Below are 14,106 nucleotides of genomic sequence, written 5' to 3' on the forward strand. Positions count from 1 at the left end.
GTATTTAGAGCTACAGCGAAGCGAGTTTTCAGTCGTCTGATTCCAGGGAAAAAAAATCACACAGTTCATGTAAAAGAATCTGATATGTAGCTCAACGTAACACACCTACCAAATTCCAACCCGTCTTTCTTTCATTTTCGTAATTACCATTGTCGTCGAGTTTCATGCTTTGGCCTGACCCTTCCTTTGTGGCGATTATGATATTGTTTCTTTTCTTTTTGTGGTTTTTTTTTTGTGCGTTAGTACAGGGAAACCCGTCTGATTGGGCCATCTGCAAGATCCCTTTTCTTCTGTGTGTCACTTTTTGTGTCCTTTAACATGGTTTTACTAAAAAGTCTTTTTTAATCAATCAAGAAGCAGGCAGAAAATAGGCTTTGTCATGGCTAGGCCCAGGGTCGTGTGATGCCTGCTTTGCCTGGTGACAGGTCTTCAAAAGGGATAAAAAGGAATATTTTGGGGGCAAAACGGGGGTTTCCATGGCACCGGCACTTGTTGCACATGGATCACCATTCTTTGGTTCTGCATGAGATTGAGGTTTCAAAGGGCTGGACAACAAAAATTAGGCGAGGAGGGGACAGCGGAACTGTGTAGGTAGCTGCCCTCAAGCCCCTGACTCTGTCCTCTCCTAGGGGAAAAGGAGAATAGGAGCCAGAAGTGACAGAACAAAAAGGGGCCTACTAGGTGCTGTCAAATATGCATGAGTAAATGATCAGTTGCTCACTCTGCAGTGCGTTTAAAAACTCAGAAGGAAACACAGGCTAGAGGACATAAAGTACAGACCTATTCAGTGAGAAGTGTATTCTTGTTGCGGCTTCCACTTCATGTAATTAGAGGTTGTTTCATGTAGAATGAGGTCACGTAAACTAGTAAGTTTCTGAGTTTATGTGTGGGAAATGAAACCAGGAAACTTAGACAATGGGCTGGCAGTCATTACAGCAACGAGGGTTATTATTTAAAACTGTTCTGTTGAGCTGAGTAGCTTTTCATGTGTTCCTGTTATTTAAATTGGTAATAATTGCAACATTACAGAGGGATATATCTGCTCGTCTTGTGTACCATCTTTAAGTTTAGAGAAAGCTTTAGTGTATGCGGTTGTGGTTTGCCTCGTGTGCGTATACATACATATATATGCCATCGGCATATGCATGCATGAAAGCAGCTGCATAGTTCGTAGATGATTAGCTTGGAGCTCCTTGAACTTCTGTAAAAATGTTGTTCGTGCTGATTACCTTTGTGCTCCACCTTGAATTTCTCTAACAAATACACATTATTCTGACTTTGGGAAATGGCATTGCGAGGTCAAGGTTTTTTACGTGTCAGGAGTCCTTTAAGCAATTTGCAATAATTTCCATAGCATCATCACTGCCACCCCAATAACAAACAAGGTTACACACGTGTTGCTCGCACAATCAACGCCAAACATGTTTTGGTGTTGGAGGGCTTCAGCTTGTTTGCACTTGGCTAAAAAGAGGTCAAAAGCTCCAGAAGCACATTTATCTGCAGGTACCGATCCAGACCGAAGACTTTTTTGGCATTTCGAAAGAGTTGCATATCCCTGCCTTGCTATAATGACAACTTATAAGGGTGAAATTTGCAATGTAGGGATTGTGTAGCTGCATGCTTTTCTAATTTTTTGTGTGTTTATATATTTATTTTGCTATTTCAGGTTCTCAACAATGAGCTTCCAGTATGTTTAAAAGGTTGCTGCAGTTGGGATATGTTTCTTGATAGGATTTTATCATGCTAGGCATGCTCTGTTTCCTGATGAATATATTAAAATTATTACTGTGCAAACAGAGTTTCTAATTACTGACCTGCTTGCCATTGTACTGTGCATTCTGTATGCCCCCCTTCTTCTCCATGCCTTGTTTATTTATCTGCACCAGTGAATACAGAATAGTCTGTGCAATGTCATTTCCATCCACATGAAAATGATTTTGAAAATGCCAGTCTTGCCTATTATACAGTGTAATTACTTGTCTGCTTTTTGATTTTATCATATCTTCAGCCAGTGGGAAGATACTTGGAGAGGCTAAACATCTTAGCAAAGCTTGTCAGCAGATGATTTGGAGTGGAAAAAAATATCCCAATGAAAGTGCTATCTGTCACATGTACAAAACCGATGACTGTAGTTTACTGAAGGGTTTACCCAGTGTGCGTATAGCTTCTTTTAAGACTCGGGCATCGAGTGAAGGCATGCCATTAAAGGTATGTATGTAGAAGGAGAGGTTTTTTCGGGACAGCTAATAAAAATCTTTGAGACGGTAAATTTGTGATTCTCATGAATGACGTTTTTCCCAACTACTCCCTCAACAAAAACATTCTTAAAAGGCATTTAAATATGGGTAGATGGCACTACCTTAATGCATTCTTGCACTCTGATCAAGCATTTGTCTTTTACTGTTGTTTCCACTCAGCAGGTTTTTCAACTCACATGGCCATAAACGATATTTTTCAAGTTCAATTTGTTTGTCGCCGCTGCACCGACATGCCGTTTCACTGTTTCCTTGGATATAATGTGTAAATATCTGACCCTATGTATGCGTGTGCACTGTCACCTATGTTACCGGAGCATTTGCACTACATCCCAGAAAAGGGCAACCCTGTTGTTTACTTGTCTGCTTGCAATGTTGCACAGGGGGTTGATCAGCAGAGTTGATAGGAGCTGCAATTTAAAAAGAGGACACTGCAGCTCTGAACAAAAACAATTAAAGGAAAATGAAAGACGGCCCCCAAGGGTTAAAAATAGAAAATTATCAACATGCATGCTGGAATTCACTACCCCGCACACCACCTCGTGCACCAGCACCCACCCCCCCTCAAACTTACTGGGCCTGCATTGTTATGTATGATCAGATCTGCCAGTTCTTCCTCTAAGCTCCTTGTCACATTTTGACTTAATGAAGTGCAACTTAGAAGGGAATTGGGTTCATCATGCTAGTCGCACGATGCTCCCTTGTTGTAGCAAACAGGAGTGGCATGGGACCGAAGCGCTACAGCGCGAGTCGTTATCATTCCGGTCAGTCTGTTTAACACAAAATTAAACAAAGAACTAATTAGTGCCTCATGAATTAATAACTGCACTGTTGCCGAGAAGAAGTTAGGTTGCTGAGGGGAGATATAAAATAAGTAGGAAGATCAGGTTAGAATTATTATTACTTTTTCTGGGATGCATGGGCTCTCAAGGTTAGGAAACTTTTGAGAGGATTTAAGAGTGACTCAACTGGTTCTGCCAAAGTCAGTTTCTGCCCTGATTTAAAACTTTGTCTGCGCTTATTGATGTCATATACGAGGGTGTGTTTGTCTCCGCATGAGAAAAAGCAGCAGGTTCATGTTTTAACAATGAATGCCATTTTTCCACAATATGAATATGGAGATATCTCACCACATACTCTGGCCCCGTCAGCTGTGTTCGTTATCTAAGTAGTATTTGAATCTCTGTATCTCTGCCAACAAGTAAGCTTTGCCCCCAAGGTTTCAAAGGGAAGTGATTTGTTTTATTGTTTGCTCTATAAGACTGTGTCAACTCACCTTCAGCTAAGACGTAGGAAGCTACTATTAGAATAGTCCAACTTAATTTATTTCTGGCAAACGGCTGAAATATGAACAGACGTGGTTCATACACAACTGTACTCTGTACAGTCGCTCCCCATGCTTCAATGGGCTTTACAAACTATAGTCTCCTCCTTCAGTCACTGCTTTCCCCCAGCTGGGACATGGGGCCTGGGTATCTGTGCACTATTATTCTGCATATCAAAAGGAAAGGAGTGAACAAAAAGTACCCATCTTCCTCTTGCATCATCTGGAGGCTCGTTACATTATGTCAGCCACTGCAGATTAGATTGAGCTGGGTAAATGTATGGATTTCGCGAGAACATGTATGCACGTGCATATACATCGGAATAATCAGTGCCTGGGTTTATTTATTTTTTTAATGTTTTTCCTTTGCTCTTCTTTTTAGATGAGGTGAGCTCCTGTACGCAGTGACTCCCCAGGAAGAGAAAACGAGGTAGGACAAATCCCCAACATGACTGATTACTGTCCCCACCATCTCCCCTGTTCATATCTCCAACAATATCAGGCATCTTCATTAATCCCCGTGGATCAATGTGTCTGGGGGTTGTAAAAATTGACAAATGACTTATTAGAATCCCACCGTTTTATTTTCCAACTGATTAACTCACAGCGATGTTGTACACTATACAGGCTCACTGATGTATCTGTTTTCCAAAGAGGGCCCCCCCTTTCTCTCTTTCTCTCTCTCTCTCTCTGTGCCTTTCTTACTATGGGTGATCTATACGGAACCAAATGCACTCCTAACACTGTTTGTGAGAAACCCTGTCAGGCTGACTCAAAAACTACTACAACCGAATTATGCTTTTTCCTATAAATACACCCATTTTGTTTCCTGACATAAACAGCTGTTGAGAAGTGTGTTAGCTGACTTGCTTATTTACATATAGAATATAAAAATACAACTAATAATCTATTAGAGAACTGGAACTTTGCACTGGCGGTAATAAAATCAGCATGTTATAGCGCTGCAGTTTCTCCATTTTTGCACGCTATACTCTTATTATCAGGGGAACTGTTCTTTTATGCCTGTTTTATGTTTAGATGTTGTTGTAGCAGCATCCCATCCCACATAAATGCCATAAAGTGGAAATAATATAATTTTTTCCACTTTATGGCATTTATTACTGTAACAGACATTAGACACAGACATCTAAGTACAGATGACATCCACCAAATTAACAAGAGTATAAAACCTTTTGTTGCTGATAAAAAAAAAAAAAAAAAAAAAATCTGCCTCTGTACAATTTGACTCTCGAGAGGACACTAATGACTTGTGACTTGAAGAAACTGGGTTGCTTTTTTTTCTCTCTCCCTGAGATGAAACCTTCTGTGCTAATGATGTTAGCTGGTATGAGCACAATGCTGATGTGGGAGTCTGTCATAAGGATGCATACAACAGCCCTTGCCCCTGGCCTCCTAGTCAAGAGGGATCTAAACATTCAGAAGTGACAGTCTGGGCTGTCTCATGTCAAACCAGAGACCCCTCGCTATCACCGGGTGTGGGGGGGCGGGGGGGTTGGCATGGCCGGGAATTGAGGTGGAGGGCTACACCAACACTCCTTTGTTTCTGGTGGTGTCACTCACGCACCAGAAAGAAGACACACTCCCTGTATCAATCAGAACCTAAGATGCACACCCAGCGCGCTTCCCAGATTTCCACAAAGATTGGATAATTCATAGCAAACAGGATGGTCAGCTGAGATTTCTCTTTACACAGGTATGCACTCGCACTCGGGGACATCTTTAAACAAGTTCCTTTGGAAGTCGAAGCAAAGTTAAGATTCGACTGCTGTGTAGACTACTTACAGACTCCTGCCTCTGACCGCATAACAACAGCATAACTGGTTACAGTTAGTTTAATTGGCTTTTGATATACGTTAATGCAACTAATCATAAAGGCCAGCTTGCTCCAACACGGGGCTGGCATGACACACACACACCACCCCGCCCCCTCCTTCTCTTTTTGGCTCCCACAGACGTAGAGGCTAGAAAGTGGAGTCCCTCTCTTAGACAGTGGGAGGAAAATTAAACTGCCAAAATTGTTTTCACTGGTTACAGGGGGTCTCGGGGGACCTCAAGGCTTTTAATTGAGCTCACCGAGCAGAAATTTGTATGGCTGCTTACAAACAACATTGATGTCTCCCTTTTACTTCTCTTTGGTCGCAGTGATAGATCAGGCAGACTGGGTGTGATTGTTAAGTAAGGTGACGATCTGCTAAATTGTTTGTTCTATATTTGTCCCCCCCCCCCCCACCAGCACTTGTAGATCTTTAGAGAAAATTTATGACTGAATTGAGAACGATAGATAATTGAAACTCAGACTCTTTGTTTGGTGTTTTGTTAGTTTTTCAGAATTTGTGTGTAGGAGGGCAATGATTCTGTAATAAACACGAGTTCATTCAGTCACAAATAAAAGTAAATAAAGCCCACAGTTCGCCGTAGGAAAGATAATTTGTCTCACTGAGAAAAAGAGCAACAAGTCATGTAACTCAATTTAGTATTATTGTATCACTCAGTATAGTATAATAACAAAAAAGAGAGGCTGCCTTTTCGTTTTCTGCGCTTTTCTTTCTCCTGCACTTTTTTTTTGTCCTTTAAAATTTTTCCAGTGTGTCAAAACAAGCAAAGGCTACATGGAAACGGCAGCCCTGTGTAAATATTTATGATGTAACATCTCCATGTGAATAGACTTTCTTCCCAATCCATCCATCATTACCGGCATATCGTGAAAGCCCACCTCCCGGTGGCGGCTTAGGGCCTTAGGAAGCTCAGACAGGAGCGGCGTGTCCCCCTCTCATTCAAAGTATTTGTTTTTCTTTTGACTTGGGGCAGCCCAGCTGTGAGGGCATTTCATGTGTCAGCCCCTCCATTTTCATTCAGGGCTGACTTCAAAGCCCATTTTGCTCCATTGTTTGTGTGACGTGGCTGCTGGACCTGAAAATGCCCAAACAGAAAAATGCGATGTAGGTCAGGTGCCCCTGGAAAAAAAAAAGTGATTCTTATGGTCAAAACATAAAGCCCTGGTTACCGCCTAACACTAGCTCCTCTGCCTGTTGTTGCTCACATTCCTCTTTATTTGTTCACAGAGGAGCTAAATGGAAGTTAAGAGTAAGAATAAAAAGGCAGTACTTCAGAGTGCTTGGCAGAAAATCAATGTTTTAAGTCTAATCCTTTTTTTTTCTTTTTCTAATTTATAACATTCCACTCAGGAACAAAATGTCAAATAGCTTACTTGCTGAAGATGTTCGCTAAATTATATTAGGTTGGAGATTGCGCTGAAGCTCTGATATTTTTTGGCTTTATTTGCTCCCGCTGCTGCGAGGGAGACTAACAGAGAGACACAGAGTATCTGTTGGGGCCTGTGCGTGCACACTTCTTTACCTTGTGCAACGGTCTGAAATGTGAAACATGTCTTCATTTGGTACAAACAAAGTGGGATGAAGGATCTGCTGGAGTTTTTTCAGGCTCGACAGTCTTTAAGAATGTGAAGGTGCAGTAGATTTATGAGGTTGTGTGTTTGCAGAAGTAGGTAAGTCTACTGCCTTACCTAAGTGGATTACAAGGTTTTAGGCTTTTCTTCTTGCACAACTTATCGGCAGAAAATAGGCGTTGCAGACGTTAGCGAAATATTGCCACCCAGACTCTCATAACATTATCATTAGCCATGGAGGATTGCTGAAATGTGATTAATACATCACCATTTTGACAGAGTGAGGCTGAAAAGGTAATATGGATTATTACAACGGTTGTAGAGCTCAATACCGCCATCCAAGTTTATCCATTTATCTGCAATGATGAGACTCCTTTGTGTTGTATGGCATTGTAACATCTATCTAAATAACAAAAGATATCTCTCCCATACACAATTGTTGTGCTGTTAATATTCAGCCCATGCAACAATGCATATGGGAATGGAGTGCGGAGACAAAACTTGACTCAGAACGGGGAAAAGACCATAGAACGTTATGAGCATTACGAATCGATGCTCAAGCCTCTAGTACTGGCCACTTTTTCCTTGGCTTAGGTATCTGATTACCTTCAAACAAAAATATTGCTCCTGTATTGTTCAATTACAACTGGTTGAGTGCTGGATGATGCAATTCACAATCTGAGAGCTATTTTTTCTTTCTTTTTGTATACACTTTGTGTGTGTTTCATTTAGTTGGCCTTGGACGATACACGTTGAATAAATGCCATTTTTCTGCCGTTTCAAGTGCCTCTTTTCTCTCTGGATCCATTCAAGCTTTCAATACCTTTTCTCCCCCACTCTTCTCCTGTCTCTTTTTTCCACGAGCAGGAGGGTTTTACTTTACTCCTTTGTCATCCTAATTGATTGCATTAACCTTTTGAGTATTGAATTTCCTGTGCATCACGCCGAGCACAATGTGGAATATTATCATAATCCTTCCAAGTAATGGACACAGGGCAATCAACAATGCTTTAGGAAAAGTACATCTTTGAAAGATGGAGCGTCATATTATTTTCAGCCCAAAGACCTGGATAGAGTAAGACTTTTAAGCTTTAAGAAACTTTGTCAATAAGTGAAGTACGCTTGTTTTTAACTAGTTAAAGAGGTTAGGAAGGCTGCTGCCAGTGTTTGTTTTGCAGGAGGTAAAAATGTCTTGGCTTAATGAAAATTACTTGTGTCTAAAGACTCACGCAATAGACTTTAGATTCACTTAAACACAGTTTTATCATTTGTTAGTGTGAAAATAATTTTTAAAAACGCAGTTTTTTTTAATGTCTCAGAAAAACACCTTAGCAAAAGAGTTTTATTTTTGCCCGCAAGAAATAGGATAAGTGGTGGGGTATGACTCGACATTATCATAAAATTATCGCAAATTAACAAAATTACAAGGTTATAGTTGGGCTCACCATTATGTAAAGCACTGGGAGTTTCAAAGTTCGCCTTCCTGTTGGGATCCTGTTGTCCAACTATATGCACAATGTTCCTAACAGAGCAATTATATGTTGGAATTGGAGGGTCACTTGGTGTGTGAACACTGACTGTTGTTTGTCATTGAGAAACAGTAATGTGGACCCAAAAATCAGAGTGACTGTCACTGTGAATGGCTTTCAGCAGTCCTGACTTTTCTTAGAAATCTCCATCTCTTATAGGCTTACTGTCTAAATCTGGAAAAATTTTAATTGTGGCATAAATAGCACGACAAATTTTGTGCTGGTTCCAGATATCTCGGAACTCTGATGTCACAACTCCAGTGATCGCGTGTTTCTGACTGGGACTCACCATTACATTGAGAAACTGAATGACATGACAGTTATTGCTAACTAGCCAGGTAGCATAACAGTCAGCTTAAGTATTTAGTACATTCAATTTATTTTTAGGATTTCAAAACAATTACACATTTTTGCTGCTCTTTCTAGCCAAGTTGCTTCTATCTTCTCATCAGATTTACTGTGTCACTGTTGGCTTTCCTCAGGTAGCTCCTCTAACTGTAGCGATAATGAACCAGGACGGTGTTTTACCTCAACAAAGTGTCACAAAATGTTTTTTAAGATGACACTTTGGTGCGTTGAACCAATGGCAGCTCTTTGAGTGTATGCACTGCCACAGAATGGTTTGCATAGATGATGAGTGGATGATTCTTCTGCCAAACTATAGCAAAAGTAATACAAGTGCCTATTGTTGAGCACTGCTAAGTTTTCAACTTGCTACAGTTGAAGAGAAATTAACACGTTATTGAAGGCAAATTATTCACTAATAACTCGAGAAAAACAGGCAGACATTTGGAAGAATCAGTCCAAATAGAGTTGGTTTCAAAGCATTATGGGGTCACCATGGCATTAATCACACGTTGAGGCAAGCTAGCCAAGCCTCACTTAGCAGGTAGCATTAGCAAAGCTAGCTGCCTGAACCAGCGACGTTGCTCCATGATTTCATTGGCTATCGGCTGCACTGCCATTTTTTTCATTCGTCGACGCCTGACTTCAGAAGTAGAATTTCTCTCAACTTTCAGTGCAAGCAGCACAAGCAAAGTAACGCATCATTATTGTCATTATTCAGTTCAGCAATGTGTGACGTGACACCATTCAAAGTGAATGAGAAGCGAGAGCACTGAAGCCTAAAAAGCATCCGCATGAGTCGGGCTTGTATTTAAATTCATTGTATTTAAATGAAATGCCTTCATTTAAATACAATTTTTGGATTTACAGAACTCATTTTATTGATTTTTAAAAATATATCTTTCATTTTGATATTAAATTGTTTTTATCTTTGTATTTCTATATACAAGGTGCCAGAGATATTTGAAAAAATACTATAAAAATAAATGCTAAAACATGCAATTATACAATATCAAGTTGCATTACTTAGTGATTGTTTATTCGGGAGTTTTGTTAGACTGACAGTGAATTAAAATGAGGACCCTAACCCTGCATTAAAAAAAAATGTAATCCTATTTTTATGTTTTAATTTTAAAGTTTCATGTTGATGGGTCAGCACAGCCAAGCTTTTGTCCCAAGGTAACCCTGTGATTTAACACAGACTTTAATCTCTTTACCTGCTTTACAATAGGCTGTTTTGGTTGTGCAGTGGGGGTGTAAGTTGATTTTCCCTGTTTTCTTTTCCTTCGAACTATCCAGGGCAAATCTTTCCATATTGTGATATTATTATCTGTCTTATCTGGCTCAGAATGATATAGATAAAAATTTGGGCAGGGACAGTGAGATAAATGTAAATGGACATCATTGTATTCCTTGTATGAAACTGCACCTAGGCTATTTTAATAATATTAAGGCCCCAAGCCTAAAACCTACAGAAGACAGTCCAAGGATAACAGTACAATAATTGCTTGTTAACAAGGATGGAGGTAGCCTGTTGGCCTATTGAGTTTAATCTGTTGCTTTAGCTATTTTATTTAAACGCTATGGTAAAGGAATAAAAAGTAGTTTATGTTGCAAGACCAATGTAATACCCATAACTGTCTTATAAAGGCTTAATGTCAGAAGGCTTTAGGGGAAGTGTCAGTAGAATAACACTGATCAGCCTTGAGCTTGGGAATTAGCGACAGCAAATCTTAGAGCATAACGTGACAACTGGGAGAGTTTGGAGTGCGCAGAAACTTTTGCTGAACAAGTTATTTTATGTAGCTTATTACAACGTATTGTATTTATTCTGAATATTATACCTGCAAAGGCCACCACACTTGATGGAGTGTTGCAGAACAAAAGCATGACAGTAACCTGCATTTAGTCAACAGCCGGTATTATGCTGCGTGTAGCTGAACATTAGTGGTAAGCAAAGATATAATTTTTTTCTTGCAGTGGAATGAAATGTTGTTGATCATCTACCATTCACGTCCCCCATATGTTTATCGCACAAACAGCCTAGTTGTTGTGTTGCTGACTTATACAGAGTGTTGTTTGCTTCTGTGTAAATATCAGCATAAATGCATTAAAGTAATTGATTGTTGAAAAACAGACAAAAACTGTTATCATGTTTCCCTGGTAACGGCAAGTATTATTTGGGCTGTGTTGATGAACTGAAGCAAAACACCCTGTAATTCATATCAACTCTATTATGTTTTTCAGCTCAAATAGGAAAAATCAATTGAAACAAGCTCTTATGCATGGATAGATGCTCGTTATGATCAATACTATTTTCACAGGGATGGTGCCTTTGAGCTTGATTGAGGCCAGCTTATACAAAGCTAGCCAGTGGTGCTCGGGACAAGTGTAGACACGCAGATATTCAGAGGGGATACAGTCACTATTTGGCCACATCTTTTGGTGCATCCCACCTGAGTTATATTGATCAAAACAGAATCATGTGATTGAGTGTGGATGTGGGTCAAAACATAAGTCAAGGTCAGTCAGTAGCACAAAGCATAATCCCGGTCCATTTTTTGTATTCCATCAGGCATCACTGGTATTCCACTGGGAACCTCTGTGCCCTCGGCATATGAAAACTAAAGTCCCCCCCCCAGTTCAATTATACAAACCCGTGAGCTTCAGAATATTGACATATCTCTGTATTCTGAAAATGTCATGGATAACGATCAGGCTGTTCACCAGAAAATGTTTCCACAGAAACCAAGATTTTGAGTCAAGATGTAGAACGTATTGAATTTGCAAACCGGCTGTAAGGTCAGGGATACCTGCCTGCAGGTGTGTTTGATAAGCACGAGAGCTTGTTTCTTCCAAGGCTATTGTTATCGCACATCCTTAGCCTCGCACGGCGTTCGCAAAATAATACATATCTTAGTGTAAACCAGGTGTTTTGCAGAAGCTGTGATAAGTGGGTTGAGTGGTGTGTAGAGGTTACATAACAGATCTAGTTATGCTCAGTGATCACTGTTAATTTCCATTATCACCAGCCCGTTGCACAGAGATAGACTTTATCCACAGATATAACAAATTGTAAAACTTGAGAAATGTATTTCAGTTCATTGGTCAGACAGAGCTGTCTAATTGCTGACTATTGTAAAGAGGACAAGGTTGTTAAGTTTTCTGAATCAATTAGGACTTTTCAAATTTAAAAACTAAAATAAAAAAACTACACCTGACCACAGAACGTGGTCAACCGCTCGCGCAGAAAACATTTACCGCATGGGAGAAAGTGGCTTATTTCTGTCTTACCTGTTGCACTCCCGTTTGTTAATTTGTGGCGAAGATATGTGGAGAATTTCAAAGACACAGTTTATCCCAGCGTGGAAGCCCTTTCTATGAGCTGCCCTTGCAAAAAGAATTGGCCTGCTTATTCACATACCTTAACCTGGCTCATTCACAAAAACATATCAACTCCCCTCCAATAAAGTGGACAATGTGGACATTATTTCTCCTGCTTGGTGTTTTGGTTGCTCTGTGTTTACGTGTTTAAAGCCTCAGTTTTGCTGTATGCAGCGACAGCTACAAACAGAATCTTAATTGATCTAATCTGGTTACTGCAAGCTATTTTCAACAGTTCCATTAGAAAACTCCCATCCTCCCCCACTCTTTCTCTCTCCCTTCACCTCCCACACTCTCTACCCCCCATCTGCCCTGACCTACATGGTTGTCACATGGCCCCGGCTCCCTGGCTTGGCATTTTATGGAAAATCTGCAGGAGATAAAGCCACAGGGTTTAAAGTGTTATCCCTGCCTGTCCTTTGAGAAGGGCTAAACACTGAATGAGGTGTTATTGCATCAATGCTGTTGGACACACACAGGCACCAAAGAGGATATCTTCCTCCCTCCTTCCCTCTCTCTCGCTCTCCCCATGTGTGTGTCTCTCCCTCTCTCTCCTCAGTTTGATTGGATTTAGTAGAGTGTCACCACTGTGACTTTGGGGGATTTCTCTTTCCCTGTCACTGTCTTCTGCATGCTTGCTTGGGTTATTTACTTAACTTGTCCAGAAAATGGACTGTGATCTGCAGCTTAACGCCAAAGCTAGGGAGAGACAAGTGCTTCGTGGTAGTTAAGATATGCTTGACAGGCACCTAGACACTCAGTTGACTCTCTGGCTTGCTTACTCCCTCGCTGGTGCTGAGGGCTTAGTTTTGCATTGTGACCGAGTCCCCTTCACACTGTTGTCTGCCTGTAAATTTTCTGCTGCCCTTGCTATTCAGCCAATTACAGCAAAAGAGCTTTAGTGATTTTTTTCCTTCTTCATTTTTTTCCACCCTTCTCCCCTTCTCCTGGTGTTTTTATATATTTATTTTACAAGGGAATGACAAGCATTGCTGAAGGTTAAAAAAATGCTGAATTTCATAGTGCGTATAATGTCATCCTTTTTTATTCTGTAGCCGGACTAATCAATAAAAAACAGCTTCATCTTGTGTGGAACAAACACATACGGCGCAGGTTAATATAACTTCCTGGCCTGCTGCGTTTAAATTTTGAAGCTTTTGTGCTCCTGTCTCACGTTTAAATGAATGAAAGAACAAGGGGCAGCTTAATACAAATTTCAGTTATTTGTAAGCTTGTAAGCTTTCGCCTAATTTAAATATGAAAGATGCCAATATTCATGAATCCCAAAGGTGAAGCACATTCATAAAAATGAGCAGTTTACTTTTTGGAAAAGTGAAGATGCAAACCTTTTGTGTGGGACTTGAATGGAATAAACTGTTCACCTAAAGTAAGTATTTAGTTAAAGTTTAAGATTGTCAGAGGTTTTTCCCTTTTGCATATATTTTAACCATTTGTTGTCCTCCAAATATTCCTCTGCTGTGTCCCTGGCCGCCAACCTTACTACTCATAGCTATATATTCAGAAAACTGGTTCAGGAATACACACCCTTAAACCTCTCTAAACAATAATGAGGTGTACTGGATTTCAGCGCATACACCATATGTTCCTCTCAGGTAAGGTTTCTAAGTTGTTTAGTTTCTTTGGCACTAGGTCGTGCTGCAAGATAAGATGCGTGTTAAAGGCCTCTGAAAGACTATCAATGCAATGTCAAATGTAATGCGGAGCCACAAAGCAGTTAAAGAATGCATCCAGAGTGCTCTGCCATGTTGCATTCTGGTGCTAAAATGACCAGAGCAAATATCTTCCCAAAATACTGGATAAGATAAGGCAGTCGGCACAGCT

At 40.3% G+C, this 14,106-nt stretch overlaps 1 protein-coding gene across 2 annotated transcripts in view; it reads left to right on the top strand.

Annotated features, from left to right (window-relative positions):
- casz1 (castor zinc finger 1) overlaps positions 1-14,106 on the top strand; it is a 170,106-nt gene that overhangs the window by 77,651 nt on the left and 78,349 nt on the right. For both annotated transcript variants that reach the window (XM_085343843.1, XM_085343844.1), the window contains one exon: positions 3,962-4,009. The gene's annotated coding sequence lies outside the window, so the exon portion shown is untranslated. The remainder of the gene's footprint in view (positions 1-3,961; positions 4,010-14,106) is intronic.

Source organism: Diplotaxodon limnothrissa, linkage group LG20 (assembly GCF_057381915.1).
Source record: "Diplotaxodon limnothrissa isolate DT_005_m linkage group LG20, D_limnothrissa_male_GT1.1, whole genome shotgun sequence".
NCBI classification, from domain to species: domain Eukaryota; kingdom Metazoa; phylum Chordata; class Actinopteri; order Cichliformes; family Cichlidae; genus Diplotaxodon; species Diplotaxodon limnothrissa.